The sequence below is a fragment of the Amblyomma americanum genome, chromosome 10 (genome assembly GCF_052857255.1).
Source record: "Amblyomma americanum isolate KBUSLIRL-KWMA chromosome 10, ASM5285725v1, whole genome shotgun sequence".
Taxonomy (NCBI): domain Eukaryota; kingdom Metazoa; phylum Arthropoda; class Arachnida; order Ixodida; family Ixodidae; genus Amblyomma; species Amblyomma americanum.
Window position 1 is genome coordinate 46,261,999 of NC_135506.1, and position 19,376 is coordinate 46,281,374.

Consider the following 19,376-nt stretch of genomic DNA (forward strand, 5'->3'; position numbering starts at 1 on the left):
CTGCCCTCAAGGCATACAAGGCACTCTTTGCCTACTTGAGAGCGACTGGATTGAGTGACAAATTGTGACAGCGTTGTGCGTGTGTGTGTTATGCCTTTTTTCCCTTCTCTCTTCCTCCTTTTAGTCCCCTAATCCCTCTTCCCCAGTGCAGGGTAGCCAACCGGAACCCCCTTCTGGCTAACATCCCTGCCTTTCCCTCCTCCTCTTTATTTATATATCTATCATAGTCTATAGAGTGTCTATAGACAAAAGTCTAATAAAAGTTTTTTTTTTATGGGGGTTTAACGTCCCAAAGCGACTGAGGCCATGAGAGACGCCGTAGTGAAGGGCTCCGGAAATTTCGACCACCTGGGGTTCTTTAACGTGCACTGACATCTCACACTACACGGGCCTCTAGAATTTCGCCTCTATCGAAATTGGACCGCCGCGGCCGCGATCGAACCCGCGTCTTTCGCGCCAGCAGCCGAGCGCCATAACCACTCAGCCAATGCGGCGGCTGTCTAATAAATGTGTATGGCCATAAATCTATAGATTCTCAATAGACTATCTGTAGGATTTGTATTGCCATAGAGCGTTTTCTAGGGTTTGTTCATGAGTCTATAGACTTTATAGACAGAAGTCTATAGACATTCTATAGACAGCCTAAAGAAATTTTTATAAGACAAGACGCGAAAGTACTGAGTGCATGAAGACACTTGGAACACTTTTGCAGTGCCCCCGGTTGACGAGCTGCTGCTTCTCTCTGAGCTTTGAAACGTGGTGCTAAAGTTTCTAACTCGTGCAATGCGTGTTCTTCACCCCCGGATTCGAACCCACTGCGCAAAGCGAGACGACTTTCACCTCGTATATGTTCAGGTGGTTTACTCCTCCGCCAATCTCTGCGAACACATAATCCATTTGAAAACAAAACAAAAAGGTTCGTGGGGCCATCAGTGTGCATCGCGACATTCAGAGGCAACTATTTTGCGGTGGAGGTTTTTAATAGACAGATTTAGCACACTGAGTGGTCCGAGCATAGCGATGTCCCCAGTGACAGCATAGTGACGTCACGAGCGCACTACCAGAACAGACAATTAGTCAGAAATATTAGAGAGTTTTAGCATGGCGCAGACGTACTAGCGTAGACGTATACCAGATTACAGTACACGTCCTGCGCACGCGCAGTGGGAGAGGTGGGGCAAGGTGAAGTCGCTACGCGTATTTAGCCGGCGTCCGGTAATCCAGTAAACATAGATGCGAGTATATCTTCGCTATGCTAAAACTTTATAATATTTCTTACTCATTACTTCTCTTTTCTGGTAAAGTGCGCGTGACGTCACTATGCTGCCATTAGTGGCATCGCTGTGTTCAGACCACACAGCGTGACGCGTTGCCTTGACGCGTTACAACGACGTCATGCGTGACGTATCTGCGCGCTGACCAATCACCGTGGCGCAGTGCTGCTCCAACGCCGACGCCGCAAAACCGGGATATGTGGCATCAACAGCTTTCGCTATATAAAAAAAATGTTCTGCAGCAATAGCTCCAAGACTGCAAGGAACGGCAGGCCGAACGTTTGGGGCTCTCGAAAGTGATCACGTGTTCTTGAAAATGGCCAGATGATGTGGAGCAGGCCACGTGTTATGGAAGCGGGTGCACTTATGAGGCGGAGAGGGTCTGCGGGATTACCACAAGTGTTGTCACTCTTTTCCTCGTGATAAGAAGGCGAAAATGCTGAGTTTATCCTCATGCTTCGCTGTGATTGCACTACCGGTTGTGTCTTGTTCGCATGCTGTGTTGGCTACCAAAGGTTCGTCATTTAGGGCACTTAGGTGCATTAGATGATGTGTCAGATGATATCAATGACAGAACAGGTCACATTATGTGTTATCGGGTGCTGCGCACTGCTACCCAAGTTCCCAGGGTCTCTTTCCGAGTCCTAACATGTATTCTGGTGAAAGCAGCGGCGGTGGTAGCAATAGCAATGAATTCCGATGGGCACCAAGCACAAGTGTAAAAAAAAAAGCTATCTGAAAGTCTGAAGGGGATGACGTCACAGCTTTGTCGAGTATGGGAAATGAAGCATTCATCCTTCGTCCTTTTCCACCTTTTCCACCGAAAAGGAGCCGCGGTGGCTCAGTGGTTAGGGCGCACGACTACTGATCCGGAGTTCCCGGGTTCGAACCCGACCGCGGCGGCTGCGTTTTTATGGAGGAAAAACGCTAAGGCGCCCGTGTGCTGTGCGATGTCAGTGCACGTTAAAGATCCCCAGGTGGTCGAAATTATTCCGGAGCCCTCCACTACGGCACCTATTCTTCCTTTCTTCTTTCACTCCCTCCTTTATCCCTTCCCTTACGGCGCGGTTCAGGTGTCCAACGATATATGAGACAGATACTGCGCCATTTCCTTTCCCCAAAAAACCAATTATTATCACCGAAAAGGAAACCTCATTACGCAGCCGCCAGCAGCAAAAAGAGCCGCATCGATAGAGGTTATATAGACTCGCCTACGCACTCTATGTGGCCCAGCTTGGACATGTATCCGGGTGCGGACGACGCCTGCCGCTTCGGGAGCGTAGTTTTCTCACGGCATCGTGGGAAACCGCACGGATCCGCTATACGCGGAGCTGCGACGAGAAGGTTGCTTCAGCAGCACTCCCATCATCCACGCTCTATAGCTTCTAACCCCGTTGACATTTCTCAGCGCAAGACTGTTAGTCCTTGTAAATTTTCTTCTCTCGCGTTTCATAAGCAGTACCCTGAGAAGCTGCCCGTACTAAACGAACACATTGCGAAAGATTGCGCTGGCGACAGAGACAGGCTCTGCAGCACAGCCTTGTATTGAAAGAACTTGGAGCCCCGAGCGCTGTTTCTTGAATGACACAACGACCGTTTCTTTTGTAGAACTCGTATGAAATGTCGCGGGGTCGCGTCGCTTGCGCGATGTGCAACCCGCCTTGTCACGCGTGGCACCAGCTGCAACGACGGTGACTGCGTCGCTTTCGCGGCGCTGTATGAAGGCGCTGAAAATGTTAAACGTGCAACACGAGTATAGCTGCTCTGCATGTTGCCACTATTTGCGTTTAATTGCTCAGAATTTTTTTTAAGTGAGTTTGAAGTATGAGTGGTTACCGTTCACTACGATCAAGAAAGTGAAGCTGATGGGCAGCTTGTATACTCTACGTTGTAGAAAGCTATCTGGCTTTATCCGCCACGGTGGCCGACTGTTTCAGGCCGATAAGCTTGGCAGTTGTATCTGGCTGATCAATAGTAACGTTATCCCCTGCTAAACTAGTTATCGGTTGTAAGCATGCGATATACTCTTCCTGGGTTAGCTACAATTAGGTGACTTTCGAGAGGCGCATTAATTTGAATTATCGTATTATGCGGTCACTGCGTTGCGCTAGGTTGGTGGACGTCGGAATATGTTTATCCTTACTAAACTGAGAGATCTAAGGACAGCTCACGCTGCAGTAGTTAGTTTGCTGTTTCTTTGAATTCACCTTTCGACGAACGGTTAACTACTTTAGGGAGAGGTGTGACTGCAGTCTCCGCAAGCTGGACTGATTCTTCTTGGTAACTTAATCAGCCTTTGCCTTCCGTCTTGTTTTTATGGAGGAAAAACGCTAAGGCGCCCGTGTGCTGTGCGATGTCAGTGCAAGTTAAAGATCCCCAGGTGGTCGAAATTATTCCGGAGCCCTCCGCTACGGCACCTCTCTCTTCCTTTCTTCTTTCACTCCCTCCTTTACCCTTCGCTTACGGCGCGGTTCAGGTGTCCAACGATATATGAGACAGATACTGCGCCATTTCCTTTCCCCCCAAAACCAATTATTATTATTATTCCGTCTTGTCGGGTTTCGTGTCATCCCACAAGTTTAGTACCGCTTCCGTGCTGGTTCACGAATAATTATTCTGCACATAACACCCTCTAACTGCATTAAGTACTATGCATGGGTAAATAAAACCCGCCGCGGTAGCTCAGTGGCTTCGATCCTGGCCGCGGTGGAGCATACATTTTGGCTTAGGCGAAATTCAAAAACTCACGCGTAATTAGCGTTTTTAGCACGAAAAAAATCTTGTGTAGTCGAGACTACCGCGCAGTCCGCCTTTACTGTATGCCTCAAAGCCCACTGCACTGTTTTGCCGCCTAAGTGTATATTACTTTTCATTAACGAACCTAACCACCTATCAGGCTTAAACTAAGCAAGGTATACCTTTTCTTGCGGGTTGAAAATACCAACAAATGATTGCATTGTGCGGAAAGAATAAGCGCAATGAATGAATGAATGAATTAATGAATGAAGAACTTTATTTGGCTCAAGTTTCTGATGTGTGTGGGTCCTGGTGACTCAGTCTCGGATGATCTCCCCCAGATCTGTTCCCTTGAATTCTTTCACCTTCGCCAATGGTCGGCTGGCTTTAATCCAGGGCACCGCTTTCTTCGGCTGTCCTTCGAGCTCGCTGTATTAGATCCTTCTCGATCTCAGAGCGGTCGCTGGACAATATCTGCTCCCATTGCTCCGCTCTTGGGTTTCTTCCCTTGGGTACTGCATCTACTTGCTTACATTCCCATATGATGTGGTGCAGGGGAAAACTTTCTGATCTGATAATTCGATCAAGTTAAACCTCTCCTCAAAAAAGTTCAAGGAAAGCTGAGATTATTTTTGTAAGCTGCCGCTTCATTCAACAATTTGCTTCCTCTATAGCGCTATGTCATCAAATAATAATAATAATAATAATTGAAAACTGGTTTTTGGGAAAGGAAATGGCGCAGTATCTGTCTCGTATATCGTTGGACACCCGAACCGCGCCGTAAGGGAAGGGACAAAGGAGGGAGTGAAAGAAGAAAAGAATAGGTGCCGTAGTGGTGGGCTCCGGAATAATTTCGACCACCTGGGGATCTTTAACGTGCACCGACATCGCACAGCACATGGGCGCCTTAGCGTTTCGCTGATATGTCATTCTCAGCGGGAAGCTGTACTCGCGCGAAACGCACTGAGCCTGGCATAACTCGCTTTCGCCCGGCAGAGCGATTGTGTACGCCATAAAATTTATATAGCCTCTTTTAAATCTCCACGTGTCAGGGGAGAAAAAAGTTAGAACACATATATGAGCAGTTCTCTGGCTTCTGCATAATGGCAGCGCTATTTATATCGCAGAACATGCGGCGTGATTGACTCGTCCCAGCCCTTCTCTGTTGAATTGCTTTGGCTGTTCTAAGCGTGGCTAAAGGTTTTCGAGGATGACAGCTTTGTTCGAGAAGAATGGCAGCTAAGACGCCCCGGTATTTCACTGCGGCATCAAATGAGCGCTGAATGGAGCAACTCACCGTCTGAATGCTATTGCGACAACTGTTTTTCTCCTTGGGATGGAAAGAAATGGCTTGGTATATTTAGTGGTAGCGAAACGGCCCGGTTATGTAACGTTCGGAGAATTTTCTCTATTTCAAGGAATGTGAGGAGTAAGATTTGGCGAAACGGGAGTTTTTACGGAGTTCCAGGGAATTTTAAGAGCTGAAATTGTCCCTTTTTTTTTCTTCTTGACTGAGTATTGAGCCTCCTATGTGTACAAAAAATAATAATAATAATTCGTTTTTTGGGGAAAGGAAATGGCGCAGTATCTGTCTCATATATCGTTGGACACCTGAACCGCGCCGTAAGGGAAGGGACAAGGGAGGGAGTAAAAGAAGAAGGAAAGAAGGAGGTGCCGTAGTGGAGGGCTCCGGAATAATTTCGACCACCTGGGGATCTTTAACGTGCACTGACATCGCACAGCACACGGGCGCCTTAGCGTTTTTCCTCCATAAAAACGCAGCCGCCGCGGTCGGGTTCGAGGGTACAAAAGACACAAAATACGGATTTCTGGGTTTAATTGAAGGATTTTCGGTTACGGCATGAAACTTCACTGAAATTTCACTTTCCTTAAATGAAACACTGAAGTGAAGGGGGTCTGTGGTAATTTTTCAGGGGAAACTGCGTTTATTATTGGCTGATCACTGTATAGAGTGATTACTGAAGATTACGAGACTGCGTTTATTTCGTAATTCTCATTATTATAACGCCACGGTCTATTTCGTTGCAGGTCTGAACTGCGACCGTTCAGCGGTAAAGAACTATTACGTTGAAGCGTTTGGCCACGAACTCAAAACATCCGAAAGGGTTTTAGACGCCTGGGATGAATACCAAGCCTTGGGGGAACAAGCGCTGTTTTTCACGGGGCCCTAGTACTGGCTTCGGTTAAAGCTGTTTTCTCTTTCTATCTGGCTTTTTGCTTTGATTAGCGGGCGATAACTGCACAGGAAACTGTTAGCAAAGATAACGTCAAGTATGATAGCGTGAGTATGCCGTTACTAGCCTGTCCCAACTGGATCCCTTTCAACTGGTCACTGAACAATTCGTCTTCACTGTCGAAAACAGCCCGGCAAGAAAGGCTGATCCTAACACTTGAGGTTTCACTGAACGAAACCCGTGAGCACACACATAATTGCATGTTGGCCTGACTCAAACGCAGCATAGGTTTTAGCAAGGGGCATCAACATGTTGTTATTATAGGACGAGATTCATTTGGTAACAAAGGGAAGCACACGTCAAAAGGGGGCTGACTTCAGAGTTTTCTCCTTTTTTTAGCTCCACTTTTTTTCCCTTCTTATGACGTCAGTCTTGTTTTTAAGGGTACATGGTGGAAGCACATTCAAGCAACTCCTGAAGATTAGGAAACCTGCCTTCGGAAAACGGTTCGTGCACCTAGAAACAATCCTGAGTTCCCGGGTTCGAACCCGACCGCGGCGGCTGCGTTTTTATGGAGGAAAAACGCTAAGGCGCCCGTGTGCTGTGCGATGTCAGTGCACGTTAAAGATCCCCAGGTGGTCGAAATTATTCCGGAGCCCTCAACTACGGGACCTCATTCTTCCTTTCTTCTTTCACTCCCTCCTTTATCCCTTCCCTTACGGCGCGGTTCAGGTGTCCAACGATATATGAGACAGATACTGCGCCATTTCCTTTCCCACAAAAACCAATTATTATTATTATCACCTAGAAACAAAACTCGCTGGCTGACGGGCACCCAAGAATCAGATGATCGCATATGCTTTCTTTCTTTCGCGAACCCATTGTCTGGTGTGCTCGAACATACAATCGTCAATGGCTCAACGTGTTGGCGACACAACGCCGCAGATGTCAAGCGTTCACGACACCCGTTTGAAGCGCGCTGTATAGCAACTTGGCAAGCAGTGTTGAAAGTGTCGAACCTTAACTTCTGGCCTTCTTCAAAGATCGAGCGTCTCTCTTGGCGGTCCGTAAACATGCTTACTCGTATGGCTCACCCAGCTCGCTTCGGAACGCGTGGCTTCGCGATGCGAACACGTGGAGGAACATCAAGCATTACGTATAATGCCTTCGGCTCCCGAAAATCTTCCATAAATGGAACAAAAACATAGGGGCACCTAACTCCGTTATGTGGCGCATGAGATAGCATTCGGAGCTGTTGATTCCTTTGCCGGAAGTGACTGGCGGAGCTTCGCCATCATTTGCTCTCGATGATGTCAAGACTTGAAACAATTCCTGCTGTCGTAGATCGAAGCTGTACACCGGTGTATTCAACTGGGGTACGGGATCCACGTATCGTGTTAGACTGTTGGGTATAACGGGACTGCCGTGCTCACCGGAAGTGGTGTGTCGAAAACGGTGCTGCATAACATGCACCGTGGAGAGCATCTGGAGAAATGGTCTCAGGACAGGTTTGCGCACGCGCTTAGTTTTACTTGTCGCCTGCGAAGCAGTGGGTGCCATGTCACGTACTTACTTTGGCGAGCTCCGTGTCGGCTTTGAGATTTGGGGCTTATAGCAGCAAACGTCCAGCTACACTGAACGGTGATGACTAAAATGCTTTGCGTTCAGTCGAAGAAACGAACGTCCAAAGACCCATTGAAAACGCATGCGTGTGCTGCTCTCAACCTCTGGTCGCCGCGTCGTCCTTTTACTATCGTTTTGTGAACCAACGTCTTGTACACGACCTCTTCCTGGTGCATCTGAAAGCATGAAGAGTAAATATGAGTTTCGACCCCACCTTTCTACACTTTGACCTTAGCCAAAAGGCCGAGAAGCGATGGCTCCGCCGCGGTGGCTCAGTGGTTAGGGCGCTCGACTACTGATCCGGAGTTCCCGGGTTGGAAACCGACCGCGGCGGCTGCGTTTTTATGGAGGAAAAATGCTAAGGCGCCCGTGTGCTGTGCGATGTCAGTGCACGTTAAAGATCCCCAGGTGGTTGAAATTGTTCCGGAGCCCTCCACTACGGCACCTCTTTCTTCCTTTCTTCTCTCACTCCCTCCTTTATCCCTTCCTTTACGGCGCGGTTCAAGTGTCCAACGATATACGAGACAGATACTGCGACATTTCATTTCCCCAAAAACCAATTATTATTATTACCCCACCTTTCTATAGTGTGCCGCAGCTAATCGAACATATAGGCACCACGCCGTGCTGTCTCTACCTTAGTCTAATACCCCTGTCACACGGGCACTCTAAAGGCACTTTGAACTAATGCTGCTTTACGCTCCCAAAGGAGCACTACTTCAAGGGAGTTCGTCCGTGCTACACGGTCGCGGAACGACCTTCGCAAGAAGTTGTTAGCGCCCTCATCGGCGAAAAGCGTTATCAAAATTGCAAACCTCACTGCACATGTAAATACAGAAATGTCACATTTTTTTAGTAAATTAGTTTTATAACCGTATTATGTTAAAGCAACGCAATTTTAACTGCAATAATGACATGATTTTCCAAGTACAGAGCATAACATCTCAGTGCTGGCCACACTCGCCCAACTCGCTCAATCTGGAACGAGAGTATGGCGTGGTGAGACTGCCACAAAACGAATGATCTTATATTATAAAACACCACTAATCTTATGAAGTGAATTTATAAAATGAAAATTGAACGTTTCTTTTCTCAATTTATTTATTCTGTTAACTCGCTGGGAGAGAGAGTACTCCCTTGAAGCCTCAAAGGACGAACTCGAGCGGCCTTGTTTCGAAGCTCCTTTGCGCTAGGTGTCCTTTGGCGCGTCCGTGTGGCAGCGCGCGTTCGTCCTTAGAGTAATGGAGCATTAGTTCAAAGTACCTTTACAGTGTCCGCGTGACAGGGGTATAACTGACTAGCGCACACCTGAGACAGAGGCATCTGTTTCGCGCGGTTGCGTGCTGGACACCTCTGACTCCCTTGTCGCCAGTACCCGATCGTATACAGTTGCCACTTGGACCAGTCTCCTACACTGATCGTTCTGTGCAGAAAATAGACCGCACCGTTTTTCGCCCAACTTTGTGTTACAACTTGCTTAAAGCGAGCACAGAAATACTTCCTCAATCTTCTTGCGCTCATGCGTCTAGCGGAGCATATCAGTTTCAGCAAAGGTGTATTCCGAGAGACAGGAAGAGGGCAGAGTGGGCCAGGCAACAAACGCGGGTTAACGACATCCTAGTCGAAATCAAGGGGAAGAAATTGGCTTGGGCAGGGCATGTAATGCGAAGGCAATATAACCGCTGGTTTTTAAGGGTAACAGACTGGGTTCCGAGAGAACGCAAACGTATCAGGGGGCGGCAGAAGGCTGGGTAGGCGAATGAGATTAAGAAGTTTGTGGGCATACGGTGAGTGCAGCTGGCACAGGACAGGGTTAATTGGAGAGATGTGGGTGAGGCAGTGAGCGTTGTTGGGCTGATGATGATGATGTATTCCAGCTGGCATGCGTGGTAAGGATCATGCATGCGGTCGCACAAACTTCGTGCGACCACTTCCGCCGCAAGAACAGTGTACAGGACAGGTCATGAGTGGCAGCAACAACATTTTTCGAACGATATACCGCGCCCATTGGGTCAACTACATCTCGCGGCAGAAACCGCAGCCTTGTTTGTGCCTACAGTCGTCTCAATTAAGCGCTATATATCACTGCCTCCCACGTGTGTTTGCAGCCAAGAGGGCTTTGTAGTCCTTTGTTTTGTTCTCGAGATTCCAAGAAAGCCTCTGCACAACCATTCATGCACGGCGAAAAGGCACATTTGTGATCCGTTATGTCCTTTAAGCAGATGTGCGGGAGCACAAAGACCTGCTACTTCCACGAAAGCCGTTCCACTTGACATTTCTACCCTCGGTACGACGACGTCACACTATTATGTTGAATCCTAAATATTTTGTTCAGTCAGGCCAAAGGCAAAGGTTGTTTTCCACGTCGCTTTGATTTAGCGGTGGTGTTATTTTGAGCACTCTTTTTTAGTTGCTTCTCTTTCTATTCTCCTCTACTTTGCGAGTCCCAACTGTGAAGGCTAACGTGGCATGTTGATGGATTGAACCTTGCGTGTCTATTTTGGCGTCTCTTCATAATGCGGCCTGCACACAGATGGAGCCACCAGCTTGGAGCAATTTGGGCCAGCTGTTTCGTGCAAAAGAAACGATCTCGTAAATAAATGAAAAAAAGGGAGTCGGATTTGTGCAACGTCCCGAAAGCAGCTCTATTGCGCGTCAAAGATAGTGCTTTTCAAAAGCGTGACCAATTACAGCGTTATAATTGCCAAAACCAATTAAGACAGCCTTACAATGCCTCCTTTTTTGTACAATTCTGCATGGTCGTGTGCCCCGCCGCGGTGGCTCAGTGGTTAGGGCGCTCGACTACTGATCCGGAGTTCCCGGGTTCGAACCCGACCGCGGCGGCTGCGTTTTTATGGAGGAAAAACGCTAAGGCGCCCGTGTGCTGTGCGATGTCAGTGCACGTTAAAGGTCCCCAGGTGGTCGAAATTATTACGGAGCCCTCCACTACGGACCTATTCGTTCCTCTCTTCTTTCACTCCCTCCTTTATCCCTTCCCTTACGGCGCGGTTCAGGTGTCCAACGATATATGAGACAGATACTGCGCCATTTCCTTTCCACCAAAAAACCAATTATTATTATTTCGAGTCGACTGCCATGATTGCCAAGGTGTAGCTGTTTGGTACAAAGACGTGGCTTCACTAAGCAGAAAAATAAAAAGAAATCCCTTAACCATCGAAACGTATTGGGACCTTCGCGTGGGTTTACGTTAATGATTCAAAGCGCGTGCTTTTCGGAGCGTCGTTGGAATGGACATGCAAAGGTTCTATAGATTAGGATTAAGTTTAGTGACAGAACGTGTTTTTTCTTTCCTTTTTCTGTACAATGCAAGGCTCTATAGGATAAGGTCTTATCGTTCAGTAAGCGTGTGTAAATTTGCGATGTAACATCAGGATTAACATTTATTGAAATTGTACGCGAGGAAACCGCTATATATATTATATATATAATTTTGTCGTTGTTTTCGCATTCGCATTCGTTTTGCTGCGTCGTTCCACAGGAAGGGTGAGAGTCGATGTTTGAAGCAAAAGGCAACGATCGCTAGTCAACGCACACGAAACACGGGCTTCTTTGGAGACGTGTTGTGTTTTGTGTTGTATTGTATTATGTTGTGTTGTGTTGGGTTTTGTTTAATGGCACATAGGCAACTAAGGCCATCATGCGCCAAGCACAAGGTATAGATGTTTTCTGCAGACGTTTATAAAGATGTGAAAAGTGATCGGTGGTGTAGTGGGCCTAAAATGTTACTTTTACTGCCTATAGTGATGATGAAGGAAATACATTTTAAAAATGGCCAGTAGTAAAAGCTTTGAAGAGGGTCAGGTAACTTCAGTGACCATCCTTACTTCGTCAGAGGCAGAATGGTGCACGCTGAAGAGTGTCGACTCCCAAAGGTGGATGGACACATATGCCTTTCCTTCTTCACAACCAAGCAATAAAGTCAAGCGTAACTGGCAATAATGCGAAATTAATTGCAGGACTGCTCCCCGAAGGTTCCTGCGCAATAGTTTCGAGTAGAAAGCTTTGAAAGTGTCCTTAAATTCATCTCACAATAAATAAGGGATATTTTTCTAAAGTGTCATGATTCGTATCGCCGCAAGGTTTACTTTTATCATTGCCTAACGATGTATTTTGTGAAACTCTGATTACGTCTTGATGAATCTTGCAAGATAATTAGGACGAAGCACTATTCCGCATGAGCAGAACAAATTTCCAAGCATTTTAAACTGAAGTCATCAGTATTAAACCAATGAAGGCACTCAGGTGGTCCTAACTGATATCTCCGTAAAGTTCAAAATGTAATATATGTCAGTCACTAAGTGCGCCTGCATTGCATCGACGTCTCACTAAGGAAAAGTGATGAGAGCAAAAATGCGCCTTTCAAGACTCATTAACCAATGGCTCATCCATCATAATTATCTTACCCATCAACATCGTCGTATAATGATTCACAGAAATAATAACCATCATCGCTGGTGGCTCCCTTGAACAAAACGCATTGCGCAACAAACAGATCTAGAGGGAGTGAATCGGTATGCATTATTTAATGTTTCGTACTGCCGTGAATGCAGAGAACACCAAGCAGGCAGTACACTTGAGAAGCCATAAGTAAGAATGTCAACAACTCGTTTTTTTTTCTTCTTAGGTTACTGCATTCACACATGCAGATAGCTTTGCACTTCCTTGTTTTGTAGTTTTAACCTTGTTGCGTCTCAAGCTCGTAATCGAGGGTCCCTGTAGAGCTCACGTCGGCAAGACACTCGTCTGAGTTTCACTTTCTCGCCGAAAATTTCTTTTCCCGTGCCAGAAATGGACTGAATTCGAATTCTCTACGGCAAGTCAAATACTGCCGCGTTTGTCCTGTTTGCAATACTGCCGCGTTTGTCAAATACTGCCGTGGTTCGCATTTTCTAAAAATAACGTTTGCATACCTAAGTAAGCTGTGACAAGCTTAGCTATCATCTGATATCCATGAACGAAAATATCCCGAAGTTTGCGTGTCTTTCGAACCGTGCACTTCGAGCTTCATCTGCTCAAAGAAGTACATTTTGTCGTCAAGTCCCAATATTTTTTTTTTTCAGATAGATGTATTTCACCATTTCATTTCTTTACTTTCGAAACTGGACTTTTTTGTTTATTTTGATGAACATTAAGGAATGATTGACGCCTGACAGACATTGGCCCTGACATTTCTCAGGCAGGAAAAATGGCACGAGAAATGAGAGCGCGATGCGTTGCACAGTGACGTAACGCAGCGTGCAGTATAGTTCACCGCATCGCATGTCAGTAATTCTAACGCTAAGTGCTTTGGCACAAAATAAGAAAACAATAAATAGCCATTGTCAAGCAATCAGCATTCATTGCCATGGTCATATAAACCAAATATGCATACAGAAAGGGAGCATCGCAGCCTGAGAACATGGATAGCTATTAGCATGTACATCAAGTTCTGCAAACACTATCACCGCTGTAGTATTAATCTAACTCGCATTAATGGAGTGAATCTCATTCAAGTACCTGACCATTACAAATTATATGGCTGGAATCAAGCAAGTTTAGTTTTCAAAGCACGAATTGCTCTTCTTTTTTTTAGTGCGGACGTGGGCGATCTATCTTTCAAGAAGAAATCAACAGATTCCGAATGCTCCTCAGAGGTCAACTTATGCCACATTCTAGTTCAGATTTCCGAAAAGCAATCCGCGCTTGCCATTGCTTGTGACCCTCGGAGTGCCGATCCGATAACTGCAAGCGAAGAGGAAGGGACCGTCTCTCATTCCTTGTTTTAGGGCCTTTGTACTTTTAATATCGCTGTGTATGCTTCATTAATATGTATAACGAAAACCGGCCTGTAATCCAGAGTTGCCGCTGTAGTCAGCCATACATGCCCGTAGGTTCTGGTAATTTTAATTTTTTTTCTTCGGAGGTATCCCTTAAATATGTGACAAGAAGCGCAAATTTCTCGTGCTTGGTGTGATCTTTTTAATGCGCAGGTCGCGTTTCATTTGGCTGAAAATGTACAGCTATGTCGTCAGGTCTCCACCCTTTATGGAAAAAAATATTTCGCTATTTCCGATCTTTCTTAACTGTATATGAACTTTCGAGAAAAATAAAATCATTTTAGTTGTTTTGTGCGAGCCCTGGTAGTATCTCCTTGCCAGTCGGTTTCCTAGACCTAAATTTAAGCGCCGAGTCACGGCTGCTGGTGTCGCGAAATTTCTTTCCAGGTCTAAAAGCCGCGGTCTTCCTCTGGGCGACCGGAAACGGCCGCAGTGTATGCGTTTACGCTGGGCTATACTGCCACCGAAAGGGACCCGCGCCGGCAGCGAAGCGGCGGGTCGTTTCCGGCACAGTTATGGGTTGCCCGCGCTCTGCGCGGCGAGCCGTCCCTTTGTATGGCGGGCTGCGCGCCTTACCGTGTTTACCCGCGTATACCTCGACCTCGTTTCTTTTCTTTGTTTACCAGCCAGAGCCGTTCGGTCCTAACAGCCGCGTAGCCACTCTCAGGGTGCATGGTTCAAAATCCGGCACTGTAATAAGCTTACAACACAGGAGATAGCCGACTGCACGCCCCTAGCGGCGCACTAGTGAACTACTGAAGGCTACGGAGAACACGGTTTTGAAAACGGCATCGGGGAAAAAAAATGTCACCGGCCGTAAAATTTCCCCATTGGCTGCAGGGAATTGACGTCACCTGAACGGATCATTCCCGTTAGCTGGAGAAAAGTGATGTCACCAGAACGGATCATTGTCATTGGCTGGAGGGAGTGACGTCACGTAAACGAAAGCGCCGTCCCTTCCGGTAAAGCCCGTAACAGCTTCTAATACTGTCTCATTGCCAGCGCATAATGAAGTTAAGCGTCCCTGTGATCCCTTCATTGGTCGACAAATTTTGCACCGAAATTTATCAAGTTGTAGTTTCAGTAGAAGGTGTAGTTTCTGGCAGACGGATAGACGAACGAGCCTATGATAAGTGTGCTGCTGGACATCGTTCTTGATGCAAGGTTGACGCCAGACCCCCGGATGCAGAAATCACGGCATCTTCTAAAATAAAATCTGCATATGTTAACCACTGTGAGTGGTAATTACAACTGGTTACGTTGAATAACGTGTGAGGGGCAAAGGCTGGTCGCGGCTAGTCCTTATAACTCAGCACTCCTTGTGTAGACTTGCAGCACACTCAATTCTTCCAGGAATTTTTTCGGCATCTTTAACGATGAATATAGATCGCACACACTTTCGATTACGAGCAGGAAAATTTTGTGCTTGTTATATTGATTCGCACGAGGAATTATCATCTATGGTCACCGATGTTGTGAGAAATGGAAACAGCGGCACCAGAGACATCCTCTCTTCATATACCGATGCGTGTCAACCTGTCTTGAAAACGTGGGAAGCAATGCATTGGGAACTTTGTCAAATGCTGTCTAACTGTCAGTAACTTTGAATGAACTAATAATAATAATAATTGGTTTTTTGGGGAAAGGAAATGGCGCAGTATCTGTCTCATATATCTTTGGACACCTGAACCGCGCCGTAAGGGAAGGGATAAAGGAGGGAGTGAAAGAAGAAAGGAATAATAGGTACCGTAGTGGAGGGCTCCGGAATAATTTCGACCACCTGGGGATCTTTAACGTGCACTGACATCGCACAGCACACGGGCGCCTTAGCGTTTTTCCTCCATAAAAACGCAGCCGCCGCGGCCGGGTTCGAACCCGGGAACTCCGGATTAGTAGTCGAGCGCCCTAACCACTGAGCCACCACGGCGGGGTTTGAATGAACTGCGGTTTTATTTATTTAACCATCCTTTTCTTTTTACACATAACGCACCCCCTTTATGCCTTCAGGCAAAAAAAAACATAGCTTTAAAAAAACTACGGTTTCACTGACCTGGCGACAAATACATGTCTCGCCATTCAATTACATCTGCATGCATTTATATGTGCGCCAGTGCTACGTCAGCTTATGACTCTGCACAGGAAGGAGTGAAAAGGCCTTCTAGCACACACCTTTTTAAAGACCGTGCGCGAGGAAGACAGCTCACTCTCTTTTTACTTCCATATAGGCGTATTTGTGCTTAGAGAGATCATTGCTCTTTGTTCTCTTCATTTATTTCTTCAGCATCTCCTGGCAACCCTTGCTCTCTACTCGGGGCGAGTTGCGAGCGACTAAACACGGTATTGCCTTATCCTTTCTCCTTTCCCCTAGTTGTTTCTCTACCATTTCTCAATCTTCTTGTTGCTGCCGATGGCGGGCAGCCGTTCGTTGTATTTCTTTTTGCCACCGGGAATTTGCATCACCGGACGCGGAATATGCCAGTAGCGTCCTGCGTGGGCGAGGGAGGGCGCGACCCTTTTCACCGGACCGAAAATAGGTTGCGCTTCGCAGACGAAAGAGACGCGGACCGTCTCAAACGAACCAATCAGCGTGCTTGCTTGCGGACCGGGCGCTCCCGCGTTTTCTCGTTTTTTGTTCTCGTTTGCTTTGTTGTTGTCTGCGCTCCCGCGATCCGTAGCAGACGACGGACGACGCCGTGTAGTACAACACACCCACAGTCTTCCTTTCGTCTGCTTCGGCCCGCCCGCGCACGACTCGGCTGGGTGGCGCGGTCGCGGCTGCGGAAGGAGTGGAGAGGGGGAAAGCGGAGGGAGGGGTGGGAGGAATAGCGCGGAACTCGCTGGCCTGTTACTTCCGCTTCGCCGCTCACGCCGATGAAAAGCCGTTTCCGTTCCGTAGTTCCGGCTGTGAGCAACCAGCGCACACCACCGCAGTTGCGCAAAAGCAACAACCAACGACGCTGCATGGGCGCCCGTCCAAGTTGGTCCCCCGCCCCGTCTTCGACCTCTCTAGTTTGCCTCATTTTTGTTTCCCATAATCGCCGCACACTTACGCAGACCGCGCAGTCGCCTGTGGTGTAGTCGTTAGGAGATGTTGGAAGGTGCGCGCATCATCTATTGGCTCAGTTTACGAGCATGTTTTACAGAGACGTCATGCAGTGCGTTAACGAAGGACTTCTATACGTTCATCTGCACACCAATAAAGATTTCAAAGCCGGTGATCATGGGAGTGGGTTCCGGAGGTCACGCGATGCCGGTGAGCACGGCCGTTGAGTGTGTTGGAGTGGCCGCTATCATCCGAAGACACTGGACACGCACTGGACCAATTGCGAGTCAGTACGTGTACGGTGTCGTCTGCATGGACCATCTTTTTGCAGTGTCCTAATCTCAATGCTACCCAGAGGAACCTTGCCAGCTTCGAGCTTCCAAGGGCATATTGCTAGAGGAGAAGGAGGTTATGAAGGAAGTAAATGCGTGGAAATGGAGAAACTCTAAAAGAAAGATTTTGCCACACATCGGAAGAATGCACCATTACCTTCGATATCTCTATACAAGTACCCTACAATATTACAATATTCAGAAATTCTGTCCAAGATTGCTGGGAATGTACGGTCCAAGTGTTCATCCAATGGTCAGCCACGGTTTCGAGCAAAAGTCGGCTCGAGTGGTCTACGACGTGCACATCTCGCCTACAACTGAATCACACCTGTGCGCTTATGAATGCATGTTAGAAAGACATTCTCATAATAAACGCACTTCCAGGTGACGAGATACAGCATTAATATGTTCGTTTTTATTGCATTTCAATGCAGAAATGCATTCTAAGCCTTTCATGTGCTGTGCGATGTCAGTGCACGTTGAAGATCCCCAGGTGGTCGAAATTATTCCGGAGCCCTCCACTACGGCGCCTTTTTCTTCCTTTGTTCCTTTAGTCCTTCCTTTATTCCTTACCTACGGCGCGGTTCAGGTGTCCGCCGATATGCGAGGCAGATACTGCGCCATTTGCTTTCCTCAAAAAACCAATTTTCATCTGACCTCCACTACGGGACCTATTTCTTCCTTTCTTCTTTCACTCCGTCCTTTATCCCTTCTATACGGCGCGATTCAGGTGTCCGCCTATATGTGCGACAGAGACTGAGCCATTTACCCGGGGTGGCCGCGTTTCGATGGAGGCGAAACTCAAATGCACCGGTGTGCTGCGCGATGTCAGTGCACGTTAGAGATCTCCAGGTGGTCGAAATTATTCCTGAGACCTCCACTACGGCACCTCTTTCACTCCCTCCTTTATCCCTTCCCTTACGGCGCGGTTCAGGTGTCCGCTGAGATGTGACACATCTGCGCCATTTCGTTTTTTCCAAACAAAAAATTTTCATTTTCAATTTCAATTTCTTCCATGCCAGATTTCCACCCACATCGGTTTCCGCACTGAAGAGCTCGTCTGCACAACACAAATTCACATCATCATGTATACGGTGTTGAATAATGGAATGTGAATTTGAATTTGAAGGTGAAGCAGACCCTGTGTAGAATGCGGGGGTTTCAGACATTCTGTGGGAATGCATTTTTGCACACTTGCATCCAGCATTTGCCTCCGTATCTGCAGGTTGCTTTTTATTTTTGGCGTGTTTGTGAGCGCCGTGCTTTTTTTAGCCCACGAGAAGAAAAATTGGCTGTGGTTTAGCTCTGGTTAACCCTAGTTGAATTGCGAAAGCTTCGTTTCCTCGGCACGTCGTCTACGCAGCGTCTCATTCTGACGCTTTCGAGAGCTCAAACGGGTCTCTTCCGCATTTGAAGAGTCACTCGGGGACGTGGCACGACTTCTTTTAGCCGCATCTTTTAGGCACGACATCAGACTTACTACACCCACTGCAGGGCAAAGGCCTCTCCCATGTCTCTCCAATTAACCCTATCCTTTGCCAGCTGCATCCACCCTTTGCCTGCAAACTTCTTAATCTCATACGCCCACCTAACCTTGTGCCGCCCAATGCTACGCTTACTTTCTCTTGGAATCCACTACGTTACCTTATATATATATATATATATATATATATATATATATATATATATATATATATATATATATATATATATATATATATATATATCCCTGCGAGGCTCCACCCCAGCGGAGCACATCTGGTGGAGCGAGCGGCGACGGCTGCGGCGTCGACGGTGGCGCCATCTGTTGGAGCGCGGCTGCGGCGTTGCTCGGCAACGGCGGCTCAAGGTCGTTCGTCGGCCACGGCATACGGCTGGAGCGACCACGCGACGAGCCAAGCTGGCTGGCTGGCGTAGTGTTGCTTTCGCAACAAAAAAAAAACGGAATTGAAGAGTGTGCCAACAAATGCCTTCGAAGTCTTAGCGCTAAGGACGGATGACCGCCAGATGTGTTCGCCCTTGGCATGGCCGTTGTAAACAAGCCGTTCGCGAAAGCAACCGCATCGGTCGCGATTAGATCGCGGGCCTTTACTTTCTCGCTTACCCCAACGCTTGTAGCCGCAAGCGTTCATGCATGAGCAGAACGGCTGAAATGAGGAGGTTGAACGCTAAAAACAAATCTTCGAGTTTTTTAATGCTCAATCATTTAATGGCTCACTGGAAATGAAATCCGGTGATGCGGGGAACCCGCCGCGGTGGCTCAGTGGTTAGGGCGCTCGACTACTGATCCGGAGTTCCCGGGTTCGAACCCGACCGCGGCGGCTGCCTTTTTATGG

The 19,376-nt window shown here is 47.4% G+C and overlaps 1 non-coding gene across 1 annotated transcript; it reads right to left on the bottom strand.

Moving 5' to 3' along the window:
• Positions 1–15,520: 15,520 nt before the first annotated feature.
• Positions 15,521–15,592, bottom strand: TRNAS-ACU (transfer RNA serine (anticodon ACU)). Its single transcript has one exon. It is a non-coding gene; the product is annotated as a tRNA-Ser (tRNA).
• Between the last annotated feature and the right edge of the window lie 3,784 nt (positions 15,593–19,376).